The 20972-nt window shown below is 34.2% G+C and overlaps 1 protein-coding gene across 11 annotated transcripts in view; it reads right to left on the bottom strand.

The window, feature by feature from the left end:
* Positions 1-20972, bottom strand: part of PMCA (plasma membrane calcium-transporting ATPase 3) — a 206005-nt gene that overhangs the window by 142577 nt on the left and 42456 nt on the right. For all 11 annotated transcript variants that reach the window (XM_088273876.1, XM_088273896.1, XM_088273930.1 and 8 more), the window contains exon 3: positions 17200-17243. The gene's annotated coding sequence lies outside the window, so the exon portion shown is untranslated. The remainder of the gene's footprint in view (positions 1-17199; positions 17244-20972) is intronic.

The following is a 20972-nucleotide window of genomic DNA, read 5'->3' as shown; positions in this document are numbered from 1 at the left end:
AGCGCACATGAGCAAGTCGTCACTTGTTGTCGACCGCTGTCGACTCGACAATGGGTGCGACGAACGCGCTGCTTGGCCCGGCGCCCAGTCGGTCCAACTATGCAGCAGCGTGCCCGCACCGTGCCCGCGACGTGCCCGCGCCGTGCCCGCAAGGATTCCCAGCCGACGCACGTGCAACGGGAATTCCAAACGTATGGCATTTGTTAATGGTCGAGCGCGAAATGCGATGACTGAACATTTTTCGCAAACGCCTTGGCACTGTTCCGTGTCTGTCTGCTGTGCCGGTCGCGGTTGTGGAGGCGTCTGCGTGCCGGCCGACGTCGGGTTGGAATCGGATCTAGCTGACTAACTGAACTAACTGACTACTGATCCCTTTCACTGCCTACACCGGGGCACTTCTAGAAAGTTGATGGTTTTCAAACTTGTATTTATTTAGATTGGCAGTGACAGGGACATTGAAAGCTATTACAAGAAAATTCACAGTAAAATTGGGATACAATTTTTATTCACATTTTCTAATATTTTTTTAAAACTTAGTCAGTAAAATATAATTGAAACACTGTCTTCATACCCTGGAGCCGGGTAACTACGCTAATATCGCTCTCTCCTTTCAACAACGTCATACATCAAAAATCGTCAATTTTTAGCTGTGCATGTTTTCCGAATGCCCAAAAAATGTACTATATCCCAGCAAAAGTGGCATATCTTTAACTTAACTTTACCCGCTACAGGGCAGAAAATGTTGTTTTTCCATTTTGAAGAAAAGGTAGTGTTTAATTATTTTTTTAAATGCACAATATCTTTCAAATGGAGAAAAAACATTCAGGTTTTACCTAAAAAGATCTGTTGCACAGTAAAAAGTTAAATAAGTGGCTTGATATTTATTTTTAATACATTGTATTATATTCTCAAACATTAAAAACGATCTCCTGAAAAATCAAGTTTTTTTTATATACTTATGACGTTGTTGACAGGAGTGAGCGATATGTGTGGTGCGAGGTGCGCATGTGCCGTAACCTTTGGGACACACTTGAAGCGCCTCGACCAATCGCCACCCGACACAGTTGGAGAACCAGTTGACATCGTTAAATATTAACGCTGGCATTTACACCCCAGACGACAATATAATATATGTCACGTTTTAAGCTGATATTTGAAGGGCCAATTAATGACAATAATATTTTTCGAAGCATGGACTTAGCAAAAAATGGGTGAAATTAGACTAAATGCTGCAGTCTAAATGCGATTTCTCAGACGAATGTGCACTTAAATGATGTCCATGTGATATAGCTCGGCTGTCCAAACTTAAAACACAGTAAGGGCGTTTGAGCACTACCCGTAATTTCATCGTCCGGCAGTCCGGTCTTTAAAAATGAAAACGACTACGACAGTTTAGCGTGATCGACTTTACGCGCAACGTGTTCACGATGGACAAAAGCACAAGCTAATCATCGTTTCAAAACGCTAACTGACGTGCCGGACGGTAAAATTCCGTGTAGTGGACAAACGCCCTTAGGGCGTTAGAGCCAGATCCTTGGATGGAAATGCTAACTGGTGATTCTAAACGTGAAAACGAATGTTGATGGAAATGGAAGTAGAGGAAGAGCGAGAAAACCTTGGCATGATCAAGTATTTAAATCCGACGTCTGATCTGACCTGGTGAAATAAGGAAAGGATACGATAACATTAACCCTTTCCACTCTGACCGTTTCTTCTCACAACTGATCAGCTACTCTGATCAAAAAAATGCGACGTTTTTCTACCATTAAAATAAATATTTTGCTTCCCTTATTTTAGGACGCTCTGTCTGGCAATTCTTAAGACCATGTTAATTAAGATCAACTGTATTTATCTGAAATATTTTTTGGTAGAATATACTTGGGTGATAGAGAAATCAGTGATTAAAGTTATACCTTCGCCGGGCCAGACATTGTGGCCCACGGAGCTGCCTACTAGAATCATACGGGCCAGAATGTCTGGCCTACAGAGTGGTAAAAAAAGGTGTGTTCAAATGGTTTGGATACGTGGAACGAATGAGTGATAAAAGAGCAATATAACAAATTTATGAGGCAAACGTATGATCCCCAGACTTCCACATACCAATCTCGACAGACTTCTTCGTCTATGTTGAGACATCAATAAGTAGTACACTTCATTTGCCATAATTTTGAGTGCCAATCGCTTTGAATGCCTTGCGCCCTTACGGAGCTGGCCCTCCGTAGCCTGCTAAGGTCCACTTTGGCTATCCGCTCGCAAATCTCGCAGTCAGAATCTGCCGGGCGATCTCATCCCTTGTGCGAGCTGGCCGTAAGGGTCGTATTGCTCTGGCGGCGAGCTACTCGCCGGAGGCTAATCGATATCACCCCTCCCCACCACGTTAAACGTCGGCGAGAAGGAATAACGGTCTATGTCGAATATTGAACATTTTAACATCCAAAAATGCCATCGAAATTAAAGGGAAAAGTCTACCAAACAATTCGCTCACTCCTTTCAACAACGTCATATGAAAGAATCGTCAATTTTCAGTTGTGCATGTTTTCGGAATGCCTAGAAAATGTACTATATCCCAGCAAAAGCGGCATATTTTTATTTATTGACTTGGCGTTTAATTTGTAGAACTCCATTTTAATTTATGTATTTATTTGAAATCAAACACAGATTTTTTGAGTCTACTAAGTTGTATTTTATTGATAAAAAACATATAAAAAATTATATTGTGACAATTGTTTCGCCTTGTTAGGGCATTATCAAACGAATGTACGAATGACATTCGTTTGATAATGCCCTAACAAGGCGAAACAATTGTCACAATATAATTTTTTATGTTTTTTTTGTTAATAAAATACAACTGAGTAGACTCAAAAAATCTGTGTTTGATTTAAAATAAATACATGGAAAAAAATAAAAAAAGGCATATTTTTAACTTAATATTTACCCGCTACAGGAAACAATGTGTTGTTTTTTGCATTTTGAAGAAAATGTATTATTTGATTATTTTTTTTTAAATATACCTACTAAATATTATTTAAATGGAGAAAAAACATTCAGGTTTTACATAAAAAGATCTGTTGCACAGTAAAAAGTTCAATAAGTGGCTTGATATTTATCTTTAATACATTTTAACCTATTTTTAAACTTTAAAAGCGATCTCCTGAAAAGTCAAGTTTTTTTAAATATATGACGTTGTTGAAAAGAGTGAACGAATTGTCAGACCCGCACTTCTTTATAGCTACGAATGCTGGACGATGTATAGCACCTACTCTAGGCAACTAGAAACTGCTGAAATGTGAATGCATGATGGTCAGCTGGAGTGTCCCTTAGAGACAAAATAAAGAGTTCACGCATTCATGGAAGCCTGGCTGTAACAGGCATCAACAGTAAGGTAGAGGAAAGGCAATTGAGATGGTTTGGGGAGATAGGACGCAGAGAACCTGATCATATTGTGAACCAGGCAATCGCCATGGATCTTCCTCGAAAGACATCTAGAGGAAGACCAAATAATTCATGGATGCTGCAGAAAGATAACACGATTCGAAGGCATGGCCTAGGTGACGTTGTCCATGATAGAAGGACCTACAAACTGAGGACGAGGAGAGCTGACCCCAACAGTCTACAGAGACTATCAGTTGGTATGGAGCCAGGAAGAAGATAATATTGGCCCTCTCGTATGTATATTATGGCGTTCTTTAATGAATTTCGATTCCTGACCCGACCGCTTTTAAGTATTTGACATACCTGATCATGCCAAACTTTCCTTGGTCTTCCTCTACTCCCTTTTCCAACTACAGTCATGTTTATTATCAAAGTCTACAGTAATTTGAGTATGTATGAGGTGATGCACGAATGCGGAAGAGGCGAAGAACGTTTGCAAAGACGGTAAAGTGGCATTCTATTCTCTCTGCCTACCCCTGCGGGGAAGTAGCGTGGTGGTTAGAAGCGCGTATCACAATAGATAGCTAGTGTTTTTGCCTAGAATTATCACTCATGAATTACATGAAATTATAGTAACTTTAAACATAAAGAGTAAATCCACTCACGAATAGGCATAAGCATATGAAACATAAAAAGTTGAAGCCTGAGTAGGGTCATGATAAGCGGTGTTGCATAAGCCGTAGCTAGATTTCAGAGTCACTTGGACGTTAGGTAATTTAAAAAAAAACACAACAGATTTAAAGAAATAGCGGTAATTACCAAGTGAATTTTTAATTTAAAATGTATAGATTTTTTAAATGTATTTAAATGGAAAGGCAGCTGAGAGTCGACATCCCAAGAGCGACATGCGGAGGCACAAACAGATCCCTAGGATCTACAAAAAGAAGAAGAAGAAGTATAGATATTACCATATAAGTATTTTATAATAATAATAATAAAACCCTTATCCGCACCCCAATGGTGCATAGGGCACTGCGTCACATAAACGCAGTGTTATCTTGATCGTTTACACATGAAGGAAAGGTGATAAGCCCTCCGCTTCAGGTACCACTTCAGGGTAATATTGAATAAATATAACTAACTAACTAACCATCACGCCGCTTCCCCGCAGGGGTAGGCAGAGAGAATAGAGCGCCACACCACTCTGTCCTTGCAAACATTCTTCGCCTCTTCCACGTTCATGCATCTCCTCATACATACCCGCCGACTGTTACGACTCCTAACCTGACCACTTTCAAGTATTTGGCATACCTGATCGTGCCATGTTTTTCATTGAATAAATATGACAGTGAAAAAATCACTTATATTTATTTTACCCCCCTTGGGAATCGAACCCGGGACCTCCAGAACGGTAGCCGTATTACTATTTTATACCGTATTTTATACCTTAATATATTCGGTATAAGCCCAGTTTACTGACACTACGTAAATTGGTTCAATCGTTATTGATTTTCAACTAAACCAGCAGTCGGCTAACTAGAGCCAAATATGTATGTACGTTACAGCGATAAATTTTTTTCTAGAGCCATATCTGTTTGCAATTCAAGTTATCTTTGAATATAATTTTAGACCTTTATAAATTTACGGATATACTAAAAAAAAAACTTGATTTCACACTTAATAAAAATTTAATCAAATGATATTTTCAAACGAATGCTGACATTCGTTTGAAAATGCCATAACTAGGTGAAATGTTTGTCACAAAATAGATTTTAAGTGTGTATTTTTTTAAACAATAAAATACTACTTAGTAGACTCAAAAAATCAGTGTTTGATTAAATTTTTAATACATATCGCTCACTCCTTTCAAGAACGTCATAAATCAAAAAACTTGGTTTTTAAAGTTTAAAAATAGAAGACAATGTATTAAAAATAAATATTAAGCCACTTATTAAACTTTTTACTGCGCGACAGATCTTTTTAGGTGAAACCTGAAGATTTTTTCTGCATTTGAAAAATATTAAGTATATTTTAAAAAAAAATAATTAAACGATTCATTTTTCTCAAAATACAAAAACAACACTTTCTGCATTGTAGAGGGTAAATATTAAGTTAAAAATATGCCTCTTTTGCTGGGATATAGTACATTTTCTGGGCATTCCGAAAACACGCACAACTGAAAATTGACGATTTTTGATTTATGACGTTCTTGAAAGGAGTGGGCGATAAAGTATCGAACAGATTAATTGAAACAAAGCTTTTTTCGTATTTTCAACACCTTCTAAAAAATGTATTGGGGGTGTTCCTCGTATTATGGACCAGGGCTGCTTCTTTCGGTGACTGAGATGGTGAATAGCGAGAAGTATCACCCAATTCTACTGGAAAAGATACTACCAGAGATACTAAAACGAAGGTCATATGGTAATGGAATATTTCAGCAGCATTTAACCCCCTGCCGCAAATCCAAAAAAAAGATAAAATTTTCCCACAAAAACAATGAACTGTGTTGGACTGGTCAAGTATTTTGACAGACATAAACTAAATTGAAAATCTATCGACAATCTGTAAGAATCGGCTCTCCAAAATTGATAGTACTATCTTTAATTTTGGATATATTACCCAAAAAATTAAAAAGAAATTCTACCAACTGTCTGCTGTTACAATAAATAATCCAGCTATTTTTTATATTTTTTTTTATGTACAAGCTAATATAAATTGAAATGCGCTCCCTCAGACGAATTTGTAGAAAATCATTGTATGACAGAATTAAAAACGAAGATATAAGAAAGGAATGTAAGGCTGAACGAGGAATAATTGAAAAGATTAGGATGAGTTCCTTACAGTGGTATGGACATGTGGAACGAATGGATAACGAGAGAATGACTAAGAAAATATATGTGGCGAATGTGAGAGGGAAAACAGAACGAGGACGACCGAAAAAAGACTTGGCACGATCAGATCAATCAGAACCTTAAATCTGGCGGTGTCAAAAGTCTGCGTAATCGGAGGGCGTGTATGACTAGATGTATGGATGTGAAGGAGGCGAGGAGTGTATGTCAGGACAGAAGAGTGTGGCGTTCCATCCTCTCCGCCTACCCCTGCGGGAAACGGCGTGATGGTAGTAGTAGTAGTACGGCTGCCCAAACTCAAAACACAGTAAGGGACATTTATTTTGTAGTACGTTTTTATTGCATTTTTGGACTAAGTAGCATCTACTTAGTCCAAAAATGCAAAAAAAACGTACTGCAAAAAAAATGTCCCTCACTGTGTTTTAAGTTTGGACAGCCGAGTAGTGGCTTTATAATTCCCAAAGAAATAAAATAAATAATTGTATTTTTAACTCTAATAGAAATTGACGTTTGTTTCTCAAAATTGTACAGCGCGCAAACGAGGCACTATGCCGTGTCCGGCAAATCGATACAGCCGACGTATCTCCATGGTATTTTTAGACATCTATTTCCATAATATCATATTCCACACAAGTCCTTCGATAATAACAGGCTACAACTTTTCATAGGCACATTTCCCTCGTTAAAATTCAGAGTATAAATTTTATCCATTATCGATTGGCGCTCTGCGTGTGGCAAGGGAAGAAAAAATATAAGAGGAACGAGTTAAAACAATCGAGGGACTGTTACTTTTATTTGAGGTGAAGTCAAGTAGAACACATCGCAACAATAATGCCAAGATGGTTTGTTAGTTATCATCATCATGTATGGTATTTGGGTTGGCGCATCAAGCCATCGGTAATCGTTACTTTTTCGGTTACTTTATTGGGACGGTAATCGTTACTATTTCGATTACTTGATTGGAATGGTAATCTACAACATTTTGAGAGTGTCCAAATGCTTGTTCACAAATCTGGATTATCTCCAATTATAGGAGTATTTTTCATATTATTTTTCGACATCTCATCAAAGATGAAGAAGAATATCGAAGTATAACATAACTTCCATATTCTTCTTCATCTTTGACGAGATGTCAAAAAATAGGATGATAATCGTAACTTTTCGGTTACCCGATTGCGACGGTAATCGTTACTTTATCGAATACCCGATAGGGATGGTTTTCGTTGTTTTTTTGTTCTTTATTTATATTTATTTTTCCTTCAATTTCAATTTCTTTTTGCGGAATTGTCGGATATACTTGAAGATAAAAATAACACTGTCCTTACCTCTTAATAATCTTATCGTTGAATCAAAGAATATGCACTACGCAATCAAATTAGTGCACTGATAACCGTTGAATGATCGAATAGAAAAAATATCTAATGAATTGACGACTACTTGTAATGAAGAAATTATTTTACATACTGGTAGAAATTATTTACAAATCCGGACTATCTCCAATTATAGGAGTCATTTTTCATATTATTTTTTGACATCTCATCAAAGGTGAAGAAGAATATGGAAGTCTGGGCATTTACAGGGCTGACGACCGTCATAGTCTGGTTTGAGTGATCAATTTACACACGCGTAACATTCACCAATTCTACCCATTATTGACAACCACACTACTCAAATTCTTGGAAGATCTATATATTTGAACCCATTTAAAAACCTTCTTCTTGAATCACTAGAACTTCACTTGAGACATCTATTGGTGAGATGAAGAAAAAAATACTTAATTCGATTTCTGATACTCGTATAACAGAATTCACCCACACTTCTACCTCTCAACGCGTCCTCATTGAGTTAAGTGCATTGCTGGAAGGAGTGCACTTATCCACAGGCCCCCCGTGATGCATTATACGCAGTTACTAACATTATAACGTAAGTGCAGTCTATAATGCAATATGATGAGATGAAAACTAAAAAAGTTTGCATAACTTCTTTCGCGATTCAAAATCACGTTTTCTGTCGTCTACCAGTATGTAAAATAATCCGCTTAGGATCGCATGTGATGACCGTACCGAAAATGAAGCGGAATACATCGAAAAACGTGTCTTAACAGCTTTTAAGAAATAGTGGTATTTACCAAAACTAACTAACCAACCATCGCGCCGCTTTCCCGAAGGGGTAGGCAGAGAGAATAGAGCGCCACACCACTCTGTCTTTGCAAACATTCTTCGCCTCTTCTACGTTCATGCATCTCCTCATGCATACCTGCCGATTGTTACGACTCCTAACCTGGCCACTTTCAAGTATTTGGCATACCTGATCGTGCCATGTTTTTCTCGGTCTTCCTCTGGTATTTACCATGGAAAACTTTAATTGAAAATGGATAGATTTTACCACCACAAAGTGATTGAAAAAGCCAAAACAATTTATGAAAGTTTCATTATGTATTTGAATCTCAAAGGGATGGGGTACATAGCCTTGTTTTGTTCCTCGTAAAATCGCAATCGTTAATTGCGTATCAATCTTACGTCGGGATTTCATCCCCTACGGAGCAAACACATTAATAAAATGCCACCCTTCCCACCCGTCCCACCCCTACACAGGGGAAGGCAGAATACGCATTCGGCTACTATATGTATCTAGAGAGAGACAAAAATGGGACGCAGAAAAATAAATTAGATATTTTGTATATTAAAAGCATTGATGACTTTGTGGTATGGTAATAAAATACTATCCTTATCATCCATTGCAAAATTGAAGACCATAATTTTAATAAATCAAAGGGTATAGAAATTTTACATGCAAATAAAACTGGTCTTCGCTTAGATAATCTAGAAAAAGTATAAACAACCAAAGCAATCAATTAAGATTTACTCATAAAAAAATAGCTAACTAACCATCACGGCGCTTATCCGCATGGGTCGGCAGAGAGAATAGAACGCCACACCTCTCTGTCTTTGCAAACATTCTTCGCGTCTTCCGCGTTCATGCATCTCCTCATACATACCCGACGATTATTTCGACTCCTAACGTGACCGCTTTCAAGTATTTGGCATACCTGATCGTGCCAAGTTTTTCTCCGTCTTCCTCTAGTCCTTTTTCCAACAACATTCGCCACACATTTCGCTGACATAAAACACGACTAGATAGGATTGCTAGTGTTACGGGGTTGATGGCGGTTGATGGGGGGTGATGTAGGGGGGTGGGACTCCTACCCTCGGGGAGGGATGATTGATTAACGGCTATTGGACATATCCGGGCGCGATAGGCATCAAACAAACGCCGGTTTACGAGGAAATAATGCGAGAAATAGCCGACTCACCGCTAGAACAATCCGCGCGAGATACGCCAAACGGAGCTAGGTAATACTGCCTACTGCTTACTGCGTACTGCTCACGGCGCAGAAAAATACACTGTGCGAAAAATATCACTGCGTAAACGGAAAATATCGAAAATATGAATATAAAAACAGCATTTCTCCATCTATGAAAACCTTTCCGGTCCCCCAAAATTAAAAAAAATCTAGGTAGACAGTTCGGCTGTCCAAACTCAAAACACAGTAAGGGACATTTTTTTTGCATTTTCGGACTAAGTAGATTCTACTTAGTCCAAAAACGCAAAAAAACGTACTACAAAAAAATGTCTTTTACTGTGTTTTTAGTTTGGACAGCTGAGTTACAGTCCAATTGGAAAAAAATATTTTGTCCTCTGCTCCACATACTGCTGTAATAGATACGAGTGACAAAAATGTAAGCTTGGAATTTAAATAAATACTAATGATGAAAAAAATGTCGAATAACATCCGACATGGGGGGAGGAAAAATCGATGTTGAATGAGATTCGACATTGGACCAGTAAGGGTTAAGGGTGAAAAATACTTGAATCTAGAGAAAAGTTCATCTTCAAGATGTAAAGATGACTACACTATCAAAATGCAATACTAAACAATTCCAACACAACTTCAAATTATTTAAAAAAATTAAACACTTGCATTAAACCACTCATTAAGTGGTATAAACATTCACCGTGAAGCGCCCTTGAGGTATTTTTTTACGAAAATGGCGCTATATAAGTTATCCAATTTTATTATTATTTATTATTATTATAAAACAAGTATTTTTTTTAAATAATCAACATGTCATTCTATGAAGTTAATGCCGAATCGATAAATTAACGAATTTTAAATGTTTGGAAACTAAGTACTTCAAAAACCTTCCTACAGATACAAAAAAAATTGAAGACATTAAAATGCTCAAAATGATGAAAAAAATGTCGAATGTAAGAATGAATTATATAGGTGTTAATCTAAAAATAAAAAAAAAGAAAAATGAAAAATATAATAAATATAAATTATATTACCAACAAACATAAACAGTAAATAATAAGTGTAAATCCCTCTCCAAGCACAAGAGTTCAATCTCTTTATTAGAGAAAACTGTGTTATTAATTTTAAGATTGTAAGAGAAATGTCTATAAAATGAATTAAAATTGTAAAGGGTAAATCGAGTATCATGGTTGTGTAATTCGACTGCCCATGTCTAAAGTAAGTTTATTTCTGAAATTTCAGCCTGGATCGGGTATATAACCACTGAAAATTCGCCCAGACGTCTTCGTTCCTGCGCAAAATCCGTCTCGAGAGAAAATGACGTCTCGCCCGCCGATTTTCCATAGCCGTCGAGGAGATTGGATACATTTAGGGCGGTTTTACGACTGCAGCAAATGAGAAATAAAAGTGATGACCGGATTCGCAAATAAAATAAATCCCCGGCGATAAAAAACGCCGAAATTTGATTGATTTACGCCGATAGCTCGGCGAAACACAACGGACTGGCGAATCCATTAAAAATATAATCCGACATAGAAATACATATTTTTCCTTTGTTCCATTTCAATCGGAATGGGATTCTATACGATATTATTTGTTTTACAATAATAAAATGGTTATTTTATTGCTCGAATCGATCACATCTGGAGATGAAGCCGAAATTTTGCAAATAAACAGGCATTTAATGGACGATAAAATACGAATTTAATTTATTTTAATATCACCGATGCTATATGTACATATTGTATTAAAATGCAAGTCTATTATATGGAAAAAATATAAGAAAATTTAAAATGTCAGTCTACTCTGCAGCTTGCGATTATAGGGTGGGGTGGTACGGTTGACGAGTGACGTACTGTGATCAATTTGCACAAAATCCATTATAAAACTTGAAATTACTTAAATAACTTTGTTATAAAATCAGTAGGTATATGTCTTATTTATAATTTAAATCACTTTAAAATTTAATCAAGATACCACTAAATTGACGAATACCATCCCAATCGGGTAATTGAATAAGTAACGATTACCATCCCAATCGGGCAGCCGAAAAAGTAACGATTTGTGTCTCAATTGGATAACCGAAAAATTAAGGATTTTCGTCCCAATCAAGTAATCGAAACAGTAAAAATTACCATCCCTATCGTATTTCCAAAAAAAGTAACGTTTACCATCCCAATCGGGTAACCGAAAAAGTAACGATTATCATCCCAAACGTATAACTGAACAAGTAACAATTACCATTCCCATCAGGCAATCTAAAAGTAACTAATACCATCCCAATTAGGTAACCGAAAAAGTAACGATTGCCATCCCAATCGAAAACCCGAAAAATTAACGATAACCATCCCAATCCAGATACTAATAAAGTAAGTAGCCGATAAAGTAATCAGTACCATACCAATCCTATAACCGATAAAGTAACTATTACCGTCCCAATCGGGTTACCGATAAAGTAACGATTACCACCACAATAAGTAACCATTACCAATAGCACGACGAGCAACTCGCCTATGCAGATGGCTCTGGCGCGGCGGCCGCGCTGGATATCTCGCCGGGAGTCGTTGAAGATAAAACAAGTGGCATTGAATTAACAATGATGTGAATTTTGGTCCATCCGTCCGGCAGCCATCGGCCGACGGCCCGCCACACCAATTACTATTTCCTGCAATTATCATAACGCCGAATTACCGCGAGTGGCGCACTTTACAAATTTTATTTCCTAGCTTCTAGTTAGCTGCGACCGCCTCCCGTGACTCATGCGTGCTTCAATTCACATAGCATGTTTTTTTAAGATAAATATTTGTATACCTTACATCTCAACGTAGATGAAGCTTTCTAATTAAAGTTTTACTTTATGTATTAAATGTTAAATCCAGCACTAATTTTTTGAGTCTATTAAATTGTATTTTATTCATTTTTAATTGATGTTTTACTTAGTAAATACCACTATTTCTTCAAATCTAATGTGATACGTGTTTTTAAGAAATAGTGGAATTTACTAAGTAAAACATTAATTAAAAATGGATAGATTTTACCACAAAGTGACTGCGGAATCAATTAATGAAATTGTATTTTGTTGTTTAAAAAAAACAATAAAAATCAATTTTGTGACATTGTTTCGCGTAGTTATGGCATTTTTAAACGAATGACGTTCGTTATATGACTATATGGTTTTAAAAAGAAAAGAGTTATTGAAAGGTATTGAGGTAAAATACATATATATATATATATATATATATATATATATATATATATATATATATATATATATATATATATATATATATATATATATATATATATATATATATATATATATATATATATATATTTATGTATGTACTTTATCATAGTCATACAGGAAAAAGTGACCAAGTGCATTTTTTTTACAAAAACGTGATCATTGACTATTTGATATCTTACTAGCTTAGTATTGCCATGAAAAAATCCTCCTGAACATTTTACGATATATATATATATATATATATTTTGTAAAAAAAAATATCCAATATGCATTCTTTAAAAAAAATCGGGCGTGGAAAGACGTGTTACCACTTCGGCGATTGGCCGGAGAATGAGTTCTGTCTTTGCGAATATCCCCTTAAATCATTTTTAGGTAGCTATTAAAAGTAGGAGTTTAGGTTGTAGATCGTAATCACACATCAATCAGATCAACATATCGCTCACTCCTTTCAAGAACGTCATAAATCAAAAATCGTCAATTTTGAGTTGGGCATGTTTTCGGAATGCCCAGAAAATGTATTATATCCCAGTAAAAGATGCATATTTTAAACTTAATATTTACCCGCTATAGGGCAGAAAATGTTGTTTTTGCATTTTGATGAAAAGGTATTGTTTAATTATTTTTTTAAAATATAATAAATATTTTTCAAATGGAGAAAAAACCTTCAGGTTTTACCTAAAAAGATCTGTTGCATAGTAAAAAGTTCAGTAAGTGGCTTCATATTTATTTTTAATACATTGTGTTATATTTTTAAACTTTAAAAACGTTCTCCTGAAAAATCAAATTTTTTGATTTTTGACGTTCTTGAAAGGAGTGAGCGATATAACTTATCAAATATGTTACATACGATCGATTTTTTTAAATGATGAACACAAACTGAACTGGTAGTAATTACATAAACAAACGAGTCCATGTACTAAATGTATCTATCTGCATCGAATATAATTGGGGATTGGTTTACTTGGGAGGCGATAAACCTGTCAGCGGACCAATTATCTTCTTCAGAAACAATGTGTTCGCGATATAACGGCCCGGTGGCGATATATACGCTATGCTAAATGGCAGTGCACACATAGCAGAGGAATGCTCGACGAAGATACAAGCTGCTGCTGTATCGCTCATCACGCTTTAAAATGTCGATACACGAAGTCGTATCGACGTACCGGCGATCGTGGCATATCGATTTGTGATAAATCTGCACGATAATATCGCGGTACACGTTGTCCTGTCAATCTAAACATGATCGAATCGTCTGATATGTTGTACTGTCATTCTACACACGATCAAATCATTATATACGCTGTCCTGTTATTCTATACACGATTGAACTGTCAATTATTATGCTTTGAAATGACATTTTATATTTAATCTAATACATTGTCCTGTCATTCTACACACGATTACATCGTCTTTAACGTTGTACTGTCATTCTACACACGATCGAACTGTCATATACATTGTCCTGATATTCTACACACGATTACATCGTCATATATACTGTCCTGTCATCCTACACACGATGACATCGTCATATACATTGTCCTGCCATTCTACACACATTTACATCGTTTCATACGTTGTACTGTCATTTTACACACGATCGAATAGATTGTCCTGTCATTCTACAGACGGACGAACTGTAACATACATTGTCCTCTCACACATGATCATCATCATATATTTATATATATATATATATATATATATATATATATATATATATATATATATATATATATATATATATATATATATATATATATATATATATATATATATATATATATATATATATATATATATATATATATATATATATATATATATATATATATATATATATATATATATATATATATATATATATATATATATATATATATATATATATATATATATATATATATATATATATATATATATATATATATATATATATATATATATATATATATATATATATATATATATATATATATATATATATATATATATATATATATATATATATATATATATATATATATATATATATATATATATATATATATATATATATATATATATATATATATATATATATATATATATATATATAATATATATATATATATATATATATATATATATATATATATATATATATATATATATATATATATATATATATATATATATATATATATATATATATATATATATATATATATATATATATATATATATATATATATATATATATATATATATATATATATATATATATATATATATATATATATATATATATATATATATATATATATATATATATATATATATATATATATATATATATATATATATATATATATATATATATATATATATATATATATATATATATATATATATATATATATATATATATATATATATATATATATATATATATATATATATATATATATATATATATATATATATATATATATATATATATATATATATATATATATATATATACACCGCAGGACAAAAAAATTTACGAGTTTACCTGCTACCGCACGCCTTGACTTTACTGAACTCTTTTTCTAAGAAATCCTTTTTTGATACCTCTTTCTTTTGTTCGATAAATTAAGGACACTATGTGTCACCTTTCTACAATATTTATATTTAAAAATGTCTCAAACAGTCTTGTTTTACCCGCGTTTGAGTGAACATAACACGACAATCATGAAAAGTGCAAAGAAAATGTCGATTGCGATAAAATCCAAAATAATCACATTGTCGCAACAAAACATATCTAATTGTGAAATATCTCGTCGAGTTGGGTATTCAGAAGGTGCAGTGAGGTTTTTATTAAAAAAATTCCAAGAAACTGGATCCATAGAACGGAAAAAAGGAAGCGGACGGGGGCGCGTGACATCTGCCCGAGATGATCGCTTAATAAAAAAAATACTTATGCGCGATCGATTTTTAACGGCATCTGAAATACGCGCAGAGGTGCAGTCTACCAGCACATCAACATTTTCAGTAAAAACAGTGTCCAGGCGGCTGTTGGAGCATGGTTTCCAAGCACGAAGACCCGCAAAGAAACCATTACTGACGAACAAAATGAAGAAGGCTAGACTGGATTGGGCGAAGGAGCACCAGAATTGGACCTTGGAGGATTGGCAAAATGTTATTTTCTCCGATGAATCAAAATTCAACCTTTTTGGTCCAGACGGCATAAAGATAGTTCGACGAAAATCTGGGGAAAGATATCATCCGTCGTGCGTCACTCGAACCGTTAAACATTCACCCTACGTCATGATTTGGGGGTGCATGACAGCGTACGGTTTGGGACCTCTAAATTTTGTACAAGGTACGATGAATGCCATCCAGAACAAAAAAGTGTTGAAAAACCATCTTATTCCAACAATCGAGGACATTACGCAGTATACCGCGGACCCGATTTTTCAGGACGATTCTGCGCCGTGCCATAGAGCCCGCACTGTGAGTACAAATATTTATTTTTTTAATGCATTTTGTGACCATTTGATAAATAATTTATTGTTTTTTTTACAGATCAATGAATTCAAGGATAAAATTGGCTTAAAATCGATGACGTGGCCCGGGAATAGTCCTGATTTGAACCCGATAGAAAATTTATGGGTTATTATGAAGAAAAAAGTCGGAAAAAAAAAATCAAAAAACATTGAGGAATTAAAAAGAAACTAGATTCAAGTTTGGGAAGAAGAAATAACTTCAGAAATTTTAGATTCGCTTTACGCTTCGTTAAATAATAGAATTTTACATGTTATAAAAAATAAAGGTGAATTCACTAAGTATTAAATATTTTTAAATGTTATAAATATGTTTTAATGTAAAATACCTGAATTTAAAATAAAGCGATTAGAACCTACTTCTTAAATATGAATTGAAAAAAAACATGTCTTTTATTATTTCATCACAAACACTCGACCATAAATGAACCGTTATGGGTCTCTAAGGTTCGGGTAATCTGATACCTGGTATATAATGGCAATTTCCAAGTACAATTCATGAGTAGGATCTTTTATTTTAACCTTGAAGTAACGAGTAGTCATCACATATGTCAAACAATACAAAAAAAAACTAATTAAATATCAAGAATAATTCATTATGTGTCAATTTTAGTTTTTTTGAGGACTCGTAAATTTTTTTGTCCAGGGGTGTATATATATATATATATATATATATATATATATATATATATATATATATATATATATATATATATATATATATATATATATATATATATATATATATATATATATATATATATTGCCCTGTCATGCTTCACACGATCGTATAACTATACACATTATCCTGCCACACCACACACGATCGTGACGCCAATACACACGACGAAGAAATCGTGAGATTTAAAATGTAAAATGTAAACTCACCCTAATCTTGCTAGGAAAAAGGCACGTCTGTCAACCTCAGATACCTGGAAAGAAAAAAAAACGTATGTTAACTAAGAGATGATAAAGAGTTTTAACCATTTGTTGAGGGTAGGAGAAGCATAGAAGAAAAAGAAAATCAATCTGGTATGGAAGTGAAAAGATGACGGTTTAACTACGTAGTGCAGACAAGTTTAAAAATTGATGCAATATGGATGATCGATAAGCAGAATAGTGAAAGTTACACATATGATTTTATATTTTATTGACATATTTATCAAGGGGATTTTTGTTTCTTATAACTTCAAAAAAATGTTTTATTCTAATATGTGTTACAGGAACAGGAGGTATAATCTATGTGGGCCAATCAGGAACTTGTCAGCATTTGCTCATTGCTGGGAGGAATATAAAAAAAAATAAAGCCACCTGAGATCTACCCAAGCTCCTTTGCCTAGCCGTCAAAATATTTTGAATTTTGTCAAGTAGATAGTGTTTTAGTATTAATCAGTTATGATAAAGAAACGGTTAGCTTCGAAACCGGTAGACATTATAATTAAGTAAAAATAAAATATTTATAGGGATTTTAAAACAAAGTTACATTTTAATTACAAAATGGAGAATCACAAAGTTAGTCAAATATAAATTACAACATTTTAAGTGTGTCCAAATACTTGTTCACAAAATCTGGATTATCTCCAATTACAGGAGTTATTTTCATATTATTTTTTGACATCTCATCAAAGATGAAGAAGAATAACGTAGTAAGCCCCGTAAATGCCCAGACTTCCATATTCTTCTTCGTCTTTGATGAGATGTCAAAAAATAATATAAGTAAATATAAATTATATTGCATGTTTAACCTCGGCTCGTAACGCACGTCTGTGTCGAACACTTAAGTGCATGTTGGTCTTCGGGTCGACCAAACATCGCATGTGTTAGAAATTTTGTTTAGTTTTGAGTGTGTAAATGGTGCTATGGTGATTGTCCTGACGAAGAGACGGGTACGTCTCGAAACAGGTAGACATAAAAATCTCGGTGAGTGGTTTTATACTAATATAAGTAACATTTTTGTAAAAAAAGTAAATAAGTAAAAATGACTAAGCACAAAGTAAATGCTTTAAATATTAATAATATTGAGAATATTATAAATTATATTCTCTGGTGAATCCTTTATTCTTCTTCGTCTATGTTGAGGTGGCGAAAAAATCATAATTTTCAGATTTTTAAGCGCGGTGCCAAAAGGTTAAGGAGCTTGTTTACAGCGTTGGATAAGAAAAAGGTTATTTAGTCGATAATTATTTTTTATGTAGTGGAAAAATGTAGTGTCTGCCAAGCGCGCGCGGTATCGACATGCCGGAATGTGTTTCCAGTGGTTATACAAGACAATGAAAATAAACATGCGCGATGGATCGCTACTGCGAGCGAACATGGCACACACACGCACACACATCGCTCACACCTTTCAACAACGTCATATATCAAAAATCGTGAATTTTCAGTGGTGCATGTTTCCGCAATGCCCAGAAAATGTACTATATCCCAGCAAAAGCGGCATATTTTTAACTTAATAATTACCCGCTACAGGGCGGAAAGTGTTGTTTGTGCATTTGGAAGTAAAGGTTTTGTTTAATTATTTTTTTATTATACTAAATATTTTTTGTCCGCCTCCGTAGTATAATGGTCAGCACGCTCGGCTACCGTTCTGGAGGACCCGGGTTCGATTCCCAGGGGGAGTAAAAATAATATGAGTGTTTTTTTCACTGTAATATTTATTCAATATTACCCTGGACTGGTACCTGAAGCGGAGGGCTGATCACCTTTCCTTCATGTGTAAACGATCAAGATAACACTGCGTTTATATGACGCAGTGCCCTATGCACCATTGGGGTGCGGATAAGGGTTTTATTTTAATATTATCAAATATTTTTCAAATGGAGAAAAGACATTCAGGTTTTACATAAAAAGATCTGTTGCACAATAAAAAGTTTGATAAGTGGCTTGATATTTATTTTTAATACAATTTATTATATTTTTAAACATTAAAAACGATCTCCTGAAAAATCAAGTTTTTTTTTTATATTTGACGTTGTTGAAAGGAGTGAGCGATATACCTTAGTTAATTTCGTAACTTAACTAAGGTATATCGCTCACTCAAAGAAAATTTGATAAAATAAAAATAAAAATTATTCGACAAAAACATAAGCCAGCCCATGACACGTCGTATTCGCCCTGTAAACTTCATTTATGTTGAGATATAAATAAAAATCTTTATATAAATAACTCCCAAGTGGATAAAAATCCAGAATATGAAAAAAAAAATGTAGGTACATACTGAAAATATAGTGTAGTGGTTAGCGCGCTAAGCTACCATGCTAGAGGTCCCGGGTTCGATTCCCAAGAGGGTCAAAATAAATATTAGTGATTTTTCAGTCCAATATTTATTTAATATGACTGGACTGGTACCTGAAGCGGAAGGCTGGTCACCTTTCCTTCGTGTATTTAACGATCAAGATAACACTGCTTCTATACGATGCAGTGCCCTATGCACCATTGGTGTGCGGATAAGGGTTAGAAGAAGAAGAAGAAGAAAATATAAAATACTGTATTTTGATTTTTTTGATGGTGAAAGGAGTGAGCGATGTATTTTCTTGTCTTCCTGTATTATAAGTATCAATTTCTCTGTTAAAAATCGGTTAGGTGATCCTGTGAGTCATACATAATTATTTGAAGTATTGTGTTTGTAATCTCATAAGTTGGTAGAATGTCAAAAGGTATTGAAATAATGTTGGTGATCAAATAAATGTATTTTACATGATTGGTGTACGGTAGACGAAATATATTTCAAAATTTTAATTGAAGTTTTACTTCATAAATACCGTTATTTCTTAAAATATACTCTGACACGTGTTTCGATGCATTCCGCATCATTTTCAAACACCTTGTCATAAAGATTCAAACACCATATTTCTTATATCTCTATTTTGTATAACTTGTGTTTCGGATAATCTCCGGAAATTTCGCATCTCAAATCAGTTAGTACCGTAAATTCATTTTATTTCATCTGTGGAAGTTTTTTTGAAGGGAATGTAATTAATTATGAGTATTTTAATGGTTTAGAATTTAAAAAAATCTGATGATGCCAAGGTTCTTGTCGAAAACGGTAGGTTAAAGTGTACTAACAATAAAAAGTGGTTAAATCAAAGTTGTTTTATAAGGGTTTTTAAAATGTGCCGCAAAGTATCTGCGAAAAACATTCAAGAAATCATATTATTTATTGATTCGGCATTAACTTTGTGGAATGATCCGTTATTTTTTTTTTTTTTTTAAATTAAACATTTGAATATACCACATGATGAGTTTTATTTATGTATACGACTAGTTTCGAAAACTTACAGATGTTTTCATCTTCTGGTAAAAATTCAAAACATTTACCAGAAGATGAAAACATCTGTAAGTTTTCGAAACTAGTCGCATATATAAATAAAACTCATTAAAGTGGTATATAAAACTAACTAACTAACTAACTAACCATCACGCCGCTTCCCCGCAGGGGTAGGCAGAGAGAAAAGAACGCCCCACCACTCTGTCTTTGCAAACATTCTTCGCCTCTTCCACGTTCATGCATCTCCTCATACATACCCGCCGATTGTTACGACTCCTAACCTGACCACTTTCAAGTATTTGGCATACCTGATCGTGCCAAGTTTTCCTCAGTCTTCCTCTGCTTATATTTCCAACTACATTTGCCTCATAAATTTCTTTAACCGTTCTTTCCT

Source organism: Brachycentrus maculatus, unplaced genomic scaffold, assembly GCF_059751285.1.
Source record: "Brachycentrus maculatus isolate JH-2025_06_01 unplaced genomic scaffold, ASM5975128v1 h1tg000033l, whole genome shotgun sequence".
Classification (NCBI taxonomy): Eukaryota; Metazoa; Arthropoda; class Insecta; order Trichoptera; family Brachycentridae; genus Brachycentrus; species Brachycentrus maculatus.
Note: the sequence above shows the minus strand (reverse complement) of the source record. Positions and strands in the feature narration are given on the sequence as shown.